Genomic DNA, 16,022 nt, shown 5'->3' with positions numbered 1-16,022 from the left:
TATAGTGAATACGCGGCTGGGGCTGGGATTGGAAGATGGGGTGGGGACGGAGGGACAAGCAGGGGTGAAGGGTCCCAGATGGGTGTTGGTGTCGATGAGTTGTTGGAGCTTGCGTTCCTTAGCACTTGAGAGAAAGAGAAAAAGTTTCTTGTTGAGGCGACGGATGAGGCGAAGAATAAAATGAAACTGGGGGCACGCGCAGCTTTGAAAAAGGGTGCGGCGGTGCTGCTGGAGGGAGAGGTCGAGTGTGTTCATATGGCGGCGCATGGCACTGAGTGTGGATCTCAGAATGCGACTATTTAACCCCGGTTGGCTCCCACTCCCTGACTCTCTTGCAGAATGATAACCATCAAGGTCAATGGAATACTTGGGTATTGCAGAACTAGACCTCTGTCTTTGTGATCTTGTGGCGCAGTGGGTGGTGACCGTGCCTCTGAACCAGGAGCTTTAGGTTCAAGCCCCACCCCAGGAGTTGATGGCAAAGGAAGGTGTGTTCATATTGTGGCCAAACAGGTTGAGTATCAACTGGCAAATCCATCCAATACATGCCAATGACAGGCGGTGAAAGTTGGAGAGATTCTTGGTCAGCTATGTGATGGAAAGAGTACTGGAGCCTCTGCCAGCACAATCCATGGCTCCAGACGACAACATCCATGTCAAAGTGCATGTTACCACAGCAACTCGGACTTCTTGAGTGGACTATAACTCACCAGCTCTGCCAACCAACCTACTTCCCAGCTGGGCAAGAGCATATTCTTTTCATCCAATCAAAATTTCAGATCTTGGCGTCTCTCTTGATCAGTCCTGATGTTGTTCACTTTAGATTTCACGATAACATTCCCAGAACACACTCATGAGGATTTTGGTTTAATTAATAAACAGGATGCGTTGTTTTCCCTCCCGAAAGGGGTGATTTCACCGTTTATTGTTCACAAGCTCATATTTGCTATTTTTCTTCCATTGATCACAATAGCAGCTGTAATGAGCACACAAGCCCTACCCAGCTGTGTTCCTGCCTGGGACAGGATGCTGATTTCCCAGCTCAAACAGCTCCATTGTTTCTCATTGAAATAATCCTCAAAGTTCTGTCTGAAATGTTTATGCAGTCAGTGAGACCGTGCAAGTGCTAGATTCAAGTGGAATGCAGAAACGTATTGAGTACAGCTTGCCTTGTTTTTGCTTGCAGTTTTTCCACAGTGTCTAATAGGCCCACTGGGTGTCCAAAGAATGGGGACAGATGGGGCTGGTTTTCACCTGGCCAAATGGGCGATAGCGAGATGGTAACAGACTCAAAATGGAGCCAGCGGACTTATCGCACTGTTAACGGCTGTTGTATGGGTTGTTTCAGGTAGGAGGCCCCTTTACTATGAAATGTAGGGCCCATAGGACCCCGATTGTCATTGCAGAACAGAACTGGGTGGAACCAGTGTCGTGCCCTCTCCGATCAGCCTCACTGGTGCTGCAGACGAGTAGGACCAACAAAGGTATGTTTTACATTACTGTTGTGGGGCTGAGGGTGCCTGGGAGTGCTCCTCCGAGTCCCACCAAATAATCTGGCCTCTCCCCACGATTGCAACCCTCCACCAGGTCTTACCTGCCAGCAGAGGAGCCACCCGATATCGTGTCAGACTCAACTCTGACGGGCTGCGTCAAGGTGCACATTTGGGGTGGGCCGCCATCTGGTTCTCCTTGAATGAGGTCCATGTGGACCTGAGGAAGGTACTCGATCTGCCTCTGAGAAAGCTCTTTGGCACCATGAATGTTGAGCCAACCATTAGTTAACTTCCTTGTTTCTATTCAACATGTTTCGAGTAAGACATTCCCAACACAGTCTGAGTGTATGGAACAAACTTCATTCATAAAGTATAAGTAATCGGTCCATACAATACAAGGTGTGGCTTCAGGTTTCTCTCCCCAGCTCTCCAGCAAACCTTAGAAAAGCCTTTCTTATAAATTCTCAATGCCTACTTAAAAAGTATATTTCCTAGATAAGACTTTATTGTTTATCTGTTGTGGAACTTTTTCAGGGACAGTTTATGGACAGCTTATTTACCTAACTTGTAATAGGCATCCATTCCAAACCATGGTTAATTGATCCCTCTGCCTATGTTTATTATGTTTTAGCAAGGCGGTTGACTCTTAACTGCCCTCAGAAATGACCTAGCAAGCCACTCAATTCAAAGGCAATTAGGGATTGGCAACAATTTGACCTTGCCAATGACGCCCACATCCCATGAAAGAAGAAGAACAAGAATTATACCACTCACTAAGGTTAGAAATTAATCAATCATGGTCAAAGTCTTCACAGTCAATATCTCCCTTCACAGGCATTCCCTATAAATGGTAAAAGACATCTGGAGTGATAAAGAGCTTACCCTCTCTCACTCATCAGCATCCCACCATTTTCCTGTTATCCTTAGAAACCCTGTTGCTCTGAGACCAGTTGTATATATGCAGTTCAATTGAAATTTTAACTCTTAACTCTTCAGCATTTCCACCATTTCTTTAATTTCTGTGAGATGTATTGCATAATCAATAATATTACTCTAATCCATGAGTGCTGTTATAACTGTCTCCTGTTTTTGTTATAAACTGTGTTACAATTCCCATAAAGAATGATAACTTTTAAAAAGAGATGGATTTCCCAAATGACTAATAGAAATAAACCAGTGGAAAAAACTGAAATGAAAAAAACAAACTAAAATCAATATAGATCAGACATTAATTAACAGGCAATAACACATCAAGCTAAAGAAAAAGGGATGTTTCACATTCACTAGCACAACCAAAATATGTCTTATAAAACGCTTTTACCCAATGCCATACTCCTCGCAGATAGGAAACATATCAAGAACAGTCCCACTGTAACTCCAGCTCTCCAGCAGGTTCACTTCCCCCCCCTTAATACCAAATTGAAACTTTCAGTGCCCTTCGATAATTGTTCCACTCAGCTTGAGTTTTCCAGAATATGGTTGTCACCAGCAAGGCACACCTCAGTGATTCCCCGTCATTAAATCTTCAAGAGCCCTGTTTGTTCTGTTCCCTTTTTTGAACAGAAACCAAACTCTCAGAAGCATCCTACTTGGTTGTTAACACAAAACAGTTCACCCTGCTTTCCCATAGTAACAACTCCTTTGTTTCTGCATCTCAAACAGCAGCTGCCTTTTTTTCTGTAATACTATGAAAAGGTATTAAAACAACCATCCCCACCACAGTGGGTTTCTGTTTGAATTTCTCCCCTCCCCCCATCAACCAGATCACATGGGCATGTCTCTGAGCAAATGTGTTCTCTGCTTCACTTTGAGTTAGAGATATATTTCAAAGCATAAAACATTTCAAAACATAACCAGCTTCTAAAGTGACCTCCAAGCATAAATATTGCCTTTCCAATGCCAGCATTACATTGTGTCATATACTTTGTTAGTCTTCTAATGCTAGGGTTTATAATCTACGGAAGGAATCCCAGAAAATTGTTTCATTTACCAGTTCTCAGTCATTATCTCCAATGGCGTGGGCTTATCTAAGGACCTCATGTTGTTAGCATCACATACCATTTTCAAGCCATGTGACCTTTTAGTCTACGTATCATTTGGTTAATTTTAAACATCACAATTCACGATAAAGAAAACCATAACACGTTGTGTAGAAAGCCACATTAAGAAGAAATTGCGATTTGAAAGGATCTCCAGCTCTCCCTTATTATTCATCTTGTGGATATTCTTGCCGGGTATTACAGGTCAAGTATCCTTTATCAGAAACCCTCGGATTTCAGATAATTTCTGTTTTTGCATACCGCATTTAAACTTACAATAGCCTATGCCTAGGCTAGCTATAGTCTAGAGTAAATAAAATAGCTGGAAAAGTAAGATGTATCACTGAATAATAAATACAGGGTACCTGCAATATGTTTCTTTTTGATGTGTTCACCACAAAAATCGCAAGGTAAACAGTGCAGACAAATAACTAGACTTCCTGTGCTAAAGGGCAATGAGGTTCAAAAAAGGTACGGTTTTTGGATGTGTTTGGTTTTTGATTTATGGATAAAGGATAGTCAACTTGTACTCTCCCTGGCTTTCAGTTATCCCAATTTTATTGTTAACTCAAAGGAACCCAACCTGAACTTTTGGAAATTCACTTTTCTTTAATTTCAATCTCTGATAGATATTAGTAGGGAGACATCAGAAGCACCCAGAACAGAGCAGAAATTATAACCACTTGATGACAGACACTAGGAAGAGGGATAACAGGAAAATCACCACCCCTCTCACCTCTCCTAGCAATGTACTTGGCTATAGGCTGGCAATTTTTCTGGCTGTGGTTTTCCCACTCTGTCTTATATAGACCTTCTCCAGCCAGCGAAAGAGGTTGGTGATGAACTAATGAATGATGTAACCAGCATTTGATCTTCAATCCCACCCATCCCCACCACTGGCCTATCCACTCCCTAATGACCCCTTGCATGACATCTCCCCTCATCTCCTGACAGGGGTTAAATTTTCATGGGGTAATTTTCTGATACCTCCTGTAACCAATAATTACCTCTGATGAGGTTTTGCAATGAGTGTAATTTAGCTGTTAACTTACAAGAGACATTGTAACCAAACTCGATCCTGTCATCTGATGCCTATACATACTTTCCGGCATGAGTCACTGGTTAGCATTTGGGAAAGGAGACATAAAGGGACGCTGAGGTCAACTGCAGCACCCTTATAATGGCCCAGCTCAGTTCAGCCAACTCAGCAAAGAATCAAAGGTTCAAATCTGACCCCTGCCCTTAAAATCATTCCATACCTCAAAAGCATGTAACATTAGCCGACACTTCAGGGAGTGCCACATTGTCAGAGATGCTGTAATTTATATGAGATGTTAAACCAAGGTCCCATCTGCCTGTTCCTTAGGATGTGAAGGATTCAATTTTTGTATTAGAACGAGGAGGGAGTTCTGTCAACATTTCTATTTCAATAAACCAGAAACAAATTAACTGGCCATTCATCTCATCGTTATCTGTGGGATGTAGTTATTGCAGAATGGCTGTTAGTGTTTCAACGTAGCCATAATCAGTGAACTCTAAACGTAGTTACTGACATTCTGCTTGTTCTGTAGACCCAGCGGGATATATGTGCGTGTGTTCTTGGATATCAGAGTCAAGCTGGCTCCATACTCACTGTAGGGTGGATCTCTTGGTGAGGAGTTGGAGGTCCGTTTCTCAGTGAGAGTCAGGGATTGGGGGGGGTGGGGGGAAGCAAACAAAAAAAGCTGAAATAGCTTAAAGGGGAGCCTGCCACCACATTAAAAAAAGAGAGAAAATCAGCCTGTCTTTCGATGAGCTCTAATCTCCCTCAGTTTTATATGTTACAGGAGGCAGTTTTGTAGATGGCCAAGTAACCAAAATAAGGATAAAAGCAAAATACTGTGGATGCTGGAAATCTGAAATAAAAACAGAAAATGCTGGAAAAACTCAGCTGGTCTGGCAGCATCTCGGAGAGAGAAACAGAGTTAATGGTTCGAGTCCCTATGACACTTCCTCAGAGCTCTGAAGAAGAGGCATACGGACTCGAAACATTAACTTTGTTTTTCTCCCCAGAGATGCTGCCAGGCTAATCAAAATATGGAGACAGGCTAATTTGAAAAAAATCAAACTAAAAAGCTTAAACTCATTAAAACAAATCACTTAACTTTATCACAGACTTGAGTAGTATTAGGAGACAGAGGTAACAAATAGAGCCAGGATAATTGCTCATGATTTGGGAATAAGTCGGGAGATTTTTCAATGATATGTTCCCATCACACGGTGCTGCAGCCACTGGAGTATCTGGAAATTGTACGCCTGGAGCCTAATTGGGTGATGCAATTTGCTGAGGTTTGTTCCCAGTAGATAAGGATCCGTGTTAGATTAGCACAATCGGAGCATTTAACCATATAATTCCACCATAACAAGTTGGTATTTTAGTTCTTGTTTATAGCTGAGGGCTGCCTCTGTGTTGCCTCTGTTGGTAAATAGTTTGCACGGTGTGCTGCTGGGCCAGGCAGCTTTCGAACAGCCCAGTCTGAACTCAGTTAGTTAAGATCAGGAGTTCAGGGCAGGAAAAAGCAGCCAGGGTTCTTATTCCTAATCATCCAGGTGAAAGGTGCAGCTTAATAGACATCATGGGCTGGATGTTCCCTCTGAGAGCAGGAAACAGGCGTCCGTACTGCTTCCGTGTCCTAAAGCAGCCCCTGAGGGAGGGGAGGGGAGGGAGGGGAATAATAAATCTTATGGATTTTAATGGAGGCACTTCCTTAATTAGCGTGCAGTCAGGTTCCTGTCCAGTTAAGGGCAGCTGTAGTGTTTCCCTTCTTCTTCTGCTTACTTAGCAGGTAAACATTAAGGCACCAACCACACTTAAAGGATTGGCTCACACAAAAAAAATGTAGGTTCATTTATTAAGGATTTGAGAAGTTGGTAACAGTGCTACACAGCTGGTGAACTTGTATACATGCCTGAGCTGGGAGCTTCCTCAGAACAAACTGAGACCGAGTCTCAAGTCTGAATCACATGATACATTGTAACATTTCTCCTCTAGTAATGGATACAAAAAACAAAACCCACTTAAGATGTACCACAAAAGCAGCAGCAGGTGGGCTCTGGAAGCCAGAGGGCCAATCAGCTTGAGAGAAGCAGCAGGCTGCAGTAGAGGATAAATAACCGAGAGGGTGCTTCAACATGGAGGTGCCTCTTGTCAACGTTTTAAAAACTTTACATAAAAGACAAAGTAACCTGTCAGGCCACCATTGTTCCAGGAGAGGTGGTGGTGGGTAGTGGTCGTTGGAACCCCACCACAGGCTGACCTTTGGTTGGACTTGCACTCAGGCAGGCAGGAAGGGCCTATAGATCTGCTGGAGTCCTGCCCCTCCAACCCACCCTTCCCCCCCACGCCATCCCTCCCACCCCCCACCCCGGGCCTGCTGCTGGCTGAGTGGCCCTTACAGCCCTGAACTAACCATGGCAAAAATGGCCGGTGCTTGGGAAACCGTTGTTGGTATTTTCCAGGCCCCATCTGTCCCTGTTTCCGACCTCGGTGGGACCTGAAAATTCAGCGCTATGATAGGCCAAGCTCAGTTCTCCTCACAATTGAATAACTCATTGTCTAGGTCAGAGATAAAGTGTGTCACTTGAGTGTAATACCAAAAAACAGTCCATAGCGGTGGAATTCTATTTCACTATCAGGAAAAGAGGTGATAAAAATGGAGGAAAGGGAAAATGAAAGAAGAGCAATTCGCTTCAACAAGTAAACCATTCAAACAGTGTGGCCACATGACCACCAGGTGGCAACCTACTCCAAGAAGTGACCTCGCTCAGCTTCCCACAAGGTCAATCTGGATTGATTTTGACATTGAGCTACTCTGCTCCCAGTGTGGAGACTCGCTCAGCGGGAGCACTGATGAGAGAATTGGGTCCAGAGGTTAGTTTCCCATTCCCGCAGCTGTCTCAAGATTCTGGCCATTATGCCAGGAATTGGGCAAGCTGTTCATCGTGCCATGATTCCGTGCTTGGTGCTGGGAGTGGAGATTCACAATTTTGGGGCACATATGTTTTTATTCAAGGTTACAAATGTCTTGGGTATTCTGATTCTAACCCAAGGACAAGTCTAGCAGCTGGCTTTTCTGTTTAGTGCATTAGTGCACATTGTCACTGCAGGACTATTAATCGAATCAGACTTCCAAAAGCAACAGGCTCGAGGAAGAGATGGATAGTTTTGAGTTTTCTTTTAACTTCCTCCTGCTCTGGTTCAATTCTATGAGTTCTCCGCATCCACAAGCTCCTTACCTCCCCCATGCAGCCAGTGCCAACAGAGTAATGGAATGTGGGATCACAACTAAATCTGATCCTGCCCTTTCCTCATGTCCACATATTCAGTGATTAGGAGCACGCTGAATTTCCGCCTCTCTGACCCAGGACCACTGAGGCAACCTTTATACCCCTAATGTGTTCAGAGGTAGCACCCTCGATCCCTGAAACTGTGGATTCAAGTCTCACTCCAGCACAGATCTAAGCTGACACTCGAGGGGAGTGCTGCACTCTTGTAGATGCTGTCTTTCTGATGTGATATTAAACTTAGATGGAACTTAAAAAAAAAGAAATCACACAACACTATTTGAGGAAGAGCTTGGGAGTCCTTTCCAGTGTCCTGGTTAGTATTAATCCCTAATCTAAACATCATTAAACAGAATGTCTGGCCATTATCTCATTGCTGTTATTGTTGGAAATTGTATGAGTTTATCACATATCCTGGAATTCCTTTTGATAAGTAGACAAGTAACATTCTACTACCACAGGCTAAAAATCCTGGATCCGGTATATTAGGAAGTAAGAATTTGTTTATTCTTTAATGGGATGTGGGTGTCTCTGACAAGGCCAGCATTTGTTGCCCATCCCTAATTGTCCTTGAGCTCAGTGGCTTGCATGGCTACTCCAGAGGGCATTTAAGAGTCAACCACATTGCTGTGGGCCTGGACTCACATGTAGGCCAGACCAGGCAATTACAGCAGATTTCCTTCCCTAAAGACTAGTTTTACATTCCAGATTTATTAATTGAATCTAAATTTCACCAGTTACTAGAGTGGGATTTGATCCCATGCCCTCAGAGCATTAGCCTCAGGATGGTTAGTCCACTGACATTACCACTACACCACCATTACCCCCTAAAGCTGAAGCAGAAGCAACAGTAAATAACAACTGTCACTAAATTACAAGCTCTCACATAACCTGAATGCCTCTAACAAAACAATAAATGTCTGAAACCCTTTGGTAGCTCTATGTACTGCTTTCAACAACCTGTCCTCAATGACTCACTTGCAAAAGAAAAATTCATGATGTCTCCATTGCTTTTGCTTAAGAAGCAGCTGTTAAGTCTGTGGATGGATTTGAAAACAAGGATGAAAATTTGACAATTGAGGCATTGCTTAACACAGAGCCAGTTCTCCAACTTTACAACCCTCCGAGGTACCTGAGCTTCTCTAGTTCTGGCCTCTCGTGCAACCTCAGGTTTAATCTCTCCAGCATTGGCAGCCATGTCTGCATCTGTCAAGTCCTAAGCTCTGGAATTCCCTCCATAACCTTCTCTGCCTCTCTACCTCTCCTTCCTCCTTTAAGACTCCCCTTGAGGCCGACATCGTTTGGTCAATTGCCCTAATGTCACTTTATGTGGCTCTTTGCCAAAGTTTATAACATTCCTGTGAAGGGCCTTGGTGTGTTTTACTATGTTAAAGGCGCTATATAAAGCAAGTTGTTGCCCTATCTTGCCCAACCCAGACACACCATCTTTCACCTGCTGAATGCATTAAGGCCCTGTTTAGGTTGATAGAAAGTTTGGTGTTGCCCATGAAGCCACGGGCAATGGAGTTATTCGCGCTAACTTCAAAGAAAATATTCATCCATGGGATGCAGGCATCGCTGACTGGGCCAGCATTTATTGCCCATCCCTAGTTGCCCTTGAGAAGGTGGTGGTGGTGAGCTGCCTCTTGAATCGCTGCAGTCCATGTGGTGTAGGTACTCCCACAGCGCTGTTATAGAGGGAATGTGCTCACAGGACAAGATCAGGCCTAACCTTCCCACCCTTCACCGTCGAACAAAGCAGTAATCACAGAGAGAAAAGATTTCCCTTTCCTTCTATTGTTAAAAAGAAGGATCTCATCCCCCTTGAGGACTACACCTTCTCTGTTATCAAAAGAGATGATTCACAAGTTAAATGAACACAATTTATGAAATTGATTGGCCGGTTTGACTGATGATGCAGCTCCTGCAGGAGATAAACTAGTGACCGGGCAGTGATAATAAGCTCATGTTTGTAGCTGTTGTGATTGATTGCTCAGTGAGAGAGAGGCTTGTATCCCAATCCATCGCTGGCTCTTTGGACTCATTACAAGCTCACTGACTATTACCGAGCCCTAATCATTAAACCTGGACTTAAGTAAATTGTTTTCATTTTTTATGAAGGCAATCACTAGCAAGCCAATTGGAAGAGTGAGAGCAAGGAGCAGAAAGCTATTTATGCCTCCAGGAACACCAGAGAACCAGGTGGAGGCTAAAGATGAAGGGTGAACAGGGATGTCAGGATTTCTTTCACCCAAAGGGTAATAGAGTTTAGAATAAATCACCAGGAAAGGACATTGAAGCTCTCAGTGTAAATAGGTTCAAGAGGAAGGGGGTAAATTTCTATTTGTAATGTCCCTTGGTGCCTGCCCAAGGCTGTACAGGAGGCCTGAACCGTTATCAGCTTGGAGCTCACATCCGAATTTTGCTGCCCAGCTGAGCAGCTGGTTGGGGTCAGTGGAAAGTTGGCTGGCATCTACACAGAGCCAACTGGCAGGCATAACTTGGCTGGGTGGGCATGGGGACGGTGGTTTGGGAGAGTAGGTTGGCAGTGAGTTGGCAGGGTTTTGAGTGGCTTGGAGGCGGATGTGCTTGGTCCCATAGAAATGTTTAAAAAAAAAAATCCCCAAAGTGTACTTTACCGAAGCAATCTCCAGCTGTGTCTTTAAACACCCCCTGGTTGGGCTGCTCAATGTCCAGGACAATTGGGACTAATGAGCATGGTTAACATTTTGAGTTGGATATAACTCTTCTTCAGGATTGAATCCTCTTCAGTTCTGAAGAATAGTTATATTCGACTTGAAATGTTGCCTCTGTCTCGCCACAGATGCTGCTGAGTATTTCCACAATGCTCTGTATTTCAGATTTCAAGCATCTGCAGTATTTTGCTTTTACTAACGTGCGTAGTGTCTGTTCCACCTATTTGTACATTAAAGCTGCAGCCAGGGCTCTACAGCAAGCCTGGGGACCCTGCTTTGTATAGTTACGCAGCGTCTCTCCTTTCTTGAGTGCGAGTTCTTGGATGACACTTTAAAAAGGAGCCTGAAAACTTCACCAGGCGGGAAAATGAATACCCACAGTGCCAACCAGGCTTTCCTCTTCCATTTTCTGCTCAGAGATGGATGAACAGTAGTTAGAATTCTCTCCCCACATTTTATGGAGAGATTGAAAGGGTCCTTGGTCCCAGTGGGTGCAGAAATTGTGTCCTTTTTTCAAGGCTTTTCAAGGAAGGCCCTGCATCCCTTTAATCCAGTGTGCGCCATTCCCAAAGGGTGGAATTCCAGCAAGACACTAGTTGGCTGTGCCCTGGACAGAAAATAAGTGAGTAATGCAGGCTGTAAATCAACAGTAATGGGATCAAACCTTAATCAGGACAAGCGGCTTCTGTCTCAAAACATTATTCCATTTAATACAATGATAATCAGATCGACCTTCTCCTCATTTTGCGAAGCCTGACTTATGGCTGCATATTACGGGATTTATTTTCAAAGGGCCGGAGGTTGCTAACATCTTCTGCAAATTAGCAGATGCTGTTTGAAGTAAGCTTGTTATTTTTAAATCTTCCAACTGTCTGTCAGCAAAATCCTGGTGCAGGTCTGGTATCAAGAACAAAAGCAATATTATGGACATCAAAAATAAAAACAGAAAATGCTGGGGGGAGAAATAACCTCAGCAGATCTGGCAGCGCCTGTGTAGAGAGAGAGAGAGAGAGAGAGTGAGAGTCAGAGCTAACGTTTCAGGTCTGTGACCTTCCATTGGAACTGGGAAAAGTTAGAGGTATAGTAGGTTTTGTGCAAAGGGGTGGATGGGACAAGGACAAAAGGAAGATCTGTGATAGAGTGAAAGTCAGGAGTTAGTCTTCCAGGGGTCACTGTGAGGGACTAGACTGGTGGCTCGGTAATGGGAGGGGGGCAGTGTCAGGGTGGGCACGGGGATGGTAACAGGCGTCAGCTGTGAGGGGAGGGAAGGCATGTGGAAGTGGATTGTCATAGGATTCAGGGGAATGTGGGAGGCTCAAGGGTAACAGAGAGGGGAGGAATGGTGATATTGGGTGTGCCAAGGGTGATGGGGGAAGTTGGGTGATGGGGAGGGTAGAAGGTGTTGGATCGAGTTTGGAAGGTGATGCACACCATTTTTCCAATCCGACCTTGAGCACGCAGGTAGTCAATGAGATCCCTCGAGGTGGGAGGAGGGTCTTTTCGGGCGGGTGGAATTCAAGGCCAGTGCAAGTGACACCCTAATAATTATGAGGCAACTGGATGTCAATCATGCTCAACTGTGTTCTCCTCTCTATGGTGGAGCCCATACAACATTGGGCTTGCTCCCAGCCCACAGGTCTCATAACATCGAGATACCAGCACGGTGTGGAGCTGCCGTTCATTCTGTGTCATTTTCCGTCGGCTGCAGACAGAGGCAGGGATGAAGGGAGGGAAGGAGGTGGATGCCTCCAAGGGGCATGGCTGGTAGACAACTCGCAACTCCAAACCTCCAACCCCCTGGGTGAATGGTCATGGTTGACAAGGGCTCATATGGTAAGGCTTTCTATATTGCCAAGGCAATGGGCATTCTATAGAGTCCCAAGCTTGGATGGAGGCAGGCGGAGTAGTGTCAGAAGGAGGTTCTTGTACATGGCTCTCATCCAGATGAGGAGAAGGAAGGTCCATTGCAAGTTGGCACAGGGCCATGAGGAGCAAGGGCCTGAGCAGCAAGAGGCATCAGGGCCTCAAGAAGGTCAAGATGCTGGTGAACAGGGTCCACTGCAACGGCCAGCATTTACCCGACCATGGTTGTATCGCCGGCAGTGGTCTTACCTAGAGATGAGCAAAAGACAATGCTGGAGGTGCCTTTGTATGCCCTGGGATGTGGTTGCTCACATCTGCCAGCTTCTCCAGTAGTTGCTGTGGCCTCAGGGACCCTGGAGGAGAGATGTGGAGCTCCTGGCCTGCAGTGAGTGATTGGATGTCCAGGTGCCCTTTAAATATGGCACCAGGACCTTCAGCCCCATGAGGTAACCGTGAGGTGGGCGGCTTCCTGCCTGTCCTGCCACGGGATTTGCCGTGTTCCTTGTGCATGTTTAACTAATGAGCTGAGCAGCGGAAGATCACGTATGTTCAGCTGTCCTGCTGCCCGGCAGGAATCACGCTGACTTACGTACCCACCACCAGACTTACTCTCCAGGACAGAAGATTTTGCCCAGAGAAACAAGAGAGGTGCGCAGAGCAGGTGTGTGACTGACTGAAAGAAGAAAATGAAACAAAGGGAAGGAAAAAAAATGGGGAACAAAGTTTACAGCCTGAAATTGTTGAACTCGATGTTGAGTCCAGAAAACTGTAAAATACCAATTTGAAAGATGAGACCCTGAAGCTTATGTTGAACTTCACTGGAGCCATGCGATAGGCCGAGGACAGAGATGTCAGTGCGACAGGCCGAGGACAGAGATGTCAGTGTGACAGGCCGAGGGCAGAGATGTCAGTGTGACAGGCCGAGGACAGAGATGTCAGTGCGACAGGCCAAGGACAGAGATGTCAGTGCGACAGGCCGAGGACAGAGATGTCAGTGTGATAGGCCGAGGACAGAGATGTCAGTGTGACAGGCCGAGGGCAGGGATGTCAATGCGACAGGCCGAGGACAGAGATGTCAGTGCGATAGGCCGAGGGCAGAGATGTCAGTGCGATAGGCCGAGGGCAGAGATGTCAGTGCGATAGGCCGAGGACAGAGATGTCGGTGCGACAGGCCGAGGGCAGAGATGTCGGTGGGACAGGCCGAGGGCAGAGATGTCGGTGCGACAGGCCGAGGGCAGAGATGTCGGTGCGACAGGCCGAGGGCAGAGATGCCAGTGCGACAGGCCGAGGGCAGAGATGCCAGTGCGACAGGCCGAGGACAGTCATGTCAGTGCGACAGGCCGAGGACAGAGATGTCAGTGCGACAGGCCGAGGACAGAGATGTCAGTGCGACAGGCCGAGGACAGAGATGTCAGTGCGACAGATCGAGGACAGTGATGTCAGTGCGACAGGCCGAGGACAGTGATGTCAGTGCGACAGGCCGAGGACAGAGATGTCAGTGCGACAGGTCGAGGACAGTGATGTCAGTGCGACAGGCCGAGGGCAGTGATGTCAGTGCGACAGGCCGAGGGCAGAGATGTCAGCATGATAGGCTGAGGACAGTGATGTCAGTATGAGGGCAAGGTAGAGAATTAAAATGACAGGCTGCCAGAAGCTCAGGGTCCTGCTCGTGGGCTGAGTGAAGGTATTCTGCAAAGCAATCACCCAATCTGTGTTTGGTCTCCCCAGTGTAGAGGAGACCGTGCTGTGAGCAGCGATTATATTAAGCTAGAGTGAAAGAAGTGCATGTAAATCGCTGCTTCACCTGGAAGAAGTGTTTGGGGCCTTGGACGATGAGGAGAGAGAAGGTGAAAGGGCAGGTATTATATCTCTTGTGTTTGCATGGAAAGATGCCATGGGATGTGAACAGAGTGTTGTGGGTGACTGAAATCCAGGGTATCATGGAGGGAATGATCCCTTCAGAATGCTGAAAGGGGAGGGGAGAGGAGGGGAAGGTGTGTTTGGCAGTGACATCATGCTGAACAGCAAGCTGGCATCTCCAACCAATTTCCCTATTTTGTTTTAAAGTGCCATGAAACAGCGCACAAGGTGGGCATTGTGATAATCAATACTCGCTCCCTCACTCACTTCTCTCGCACTTCTCCCTCATCTCGGAAACTACTCTCTTCAGGTCCATCTCCTCAATGGGACCCACCCCCTCCTCCCTTGATCCAGTCCCTGTCCAATGCCCGATCATTCAACTACCTTCCTCTGCAGTGCTCACTGGCAGAAGAAAGAAAGACTTGCATTTTTATATAGTGCTTTTCATGACCACAGGATGTCCCGAAGTCATTTTTGAAGTGCAGTCACTCATTATGCAGAAAATATGGCAGCCAATTTGCACACAGTGAACTCCTACAAACAGCAGTGATCAGATAATCTTGTTTTTTGTGATGTTAGTTGTGGGAAAATATTGGACAGGACACCAGGGATAACTCTTCTGTTCTTCTTCAAAGTAGTGCCATGGAATCTTTTATATTCATCCATTGCTAATAAATGCCTTTTCTCAGTCATTGCTCTCCTCTACATCAAAGATGCCTCTTTCTCAAAAAGTCCCACCATTGGCCCCTCTGTCTTACAGACACCCTTCTAACCTCCCTAAGGCCTGAATTTTACTGTGGATGTCGGGACAAAGAGTGTGTCCTGAGCCCATGTTTGCCGCCGCAGGGGCCACCACATGCAATTTTAGCACAGGTTGCCACTTGTGGGCACGCTTCTCAATTAAGGATGGCGGGCAACCTCCTGATGCTGCTGCCCCAATCAGAGGGTCAATGGCTCTGAAACCTCCACAGCACCATCGAGAGAGGTGGGCGTGGCTGAGGCAGGTTGGCATTTAAGCTGGCAGCCTTCCCACGCAGCGTGTGGGGGGAGGGGGGGGGGTGTCTGCATCGCCATCGGCAAAACGTTGGTGGTTCCATAAAATGGCCCTTAATGGCGTCTTTAATTCTGCTAATTGGCTGCTCGCATCATTGAAGTGGGCAGCCACTCTGCATCTGGTCCCGTTGCATTCTTTTTTTCATCGTAAATACACCAATCATATGACAAGGATTGCTAAAATAATAATGTGGGTTCTTTATTTGAAGGTAAGACTATATGCAGACAATGGTAACTGGGAGGCTGCGTAGACATCTCTGATATGTAGGACTGCTGCTGTATCCTGTCAACAGAGTCATGGGATTATAAATCAGACTCTGTCTCATAGTGGACAACAGCTTAAGGTACGCTCCCTTAAAGGTACATCACAACAGGTCCCACCACTGGGAAAATTCCCCGATGGGTTGACCACGCCCGGGAGCCGACCCAGCCTGGCTCCCCATGATTTTACCAGCCCACCACCCAGTAAAATTTTGCCCTAAGATTATTGAATGTGTCATTGGATCCAACTTCTTGTACCCAACTTCTTCAGCAAATCTGTTTGAATACCTGTAGTCAACGCCGCTCTCCAACCCACAGCTTGGAGACTATGCTCTTCAAGATCAGGGACAGGGAGAGGCGCCGATGGGTTAGTGGCAATATCACTGGACTAGTATTCCTGAAATCTAGAGTAATGCTCAGGTGACCCAGGTCCA

The 16,022-nt window shown here is 46.1% G+C and overlaps 1 long non-coding RNA gene across 1 annotated transcript in view; it reads left to right on the top strand.

Moving 5' to 3' along the window:
* The first annotated feature begins 1,232 nt into the window (after positions 1-1,232).
* The window catches only part of LOC144689220 (uncharacterized), a 45,330-nt gene continuing 30,540 nt past the window's right edge, over positions 1,233-16,022 (top strand). The window contains exon 1 of the long non-coding RNA XR_013578599.1: positions 1,233-1,348. This is a non-coding gene — a long non-coding RNA (uncharacterized LOC144689220). The remainder of the gene's footprint in view (positions 1,349-16,022) is intronic.

The sequence above is a fragment of the Cetorhinus maximus genome, chromosome 13 (genome assembly GCF_964194155.1).
Source record: "Cetorhinus maximus chromosome 13, sCetMax3.hap1.1, whole genome shotgun sequence".
Lineage (NCBI taxonomy): Eukaryota > Metazoa > Chordata > Chondrichthyes > Lamniformes > Cetorhinidae > Cetorhinus > Cetorhinus maximus.
This window is presented reverse-complemented; position numbering and strand designations above follow the sequence as displayed.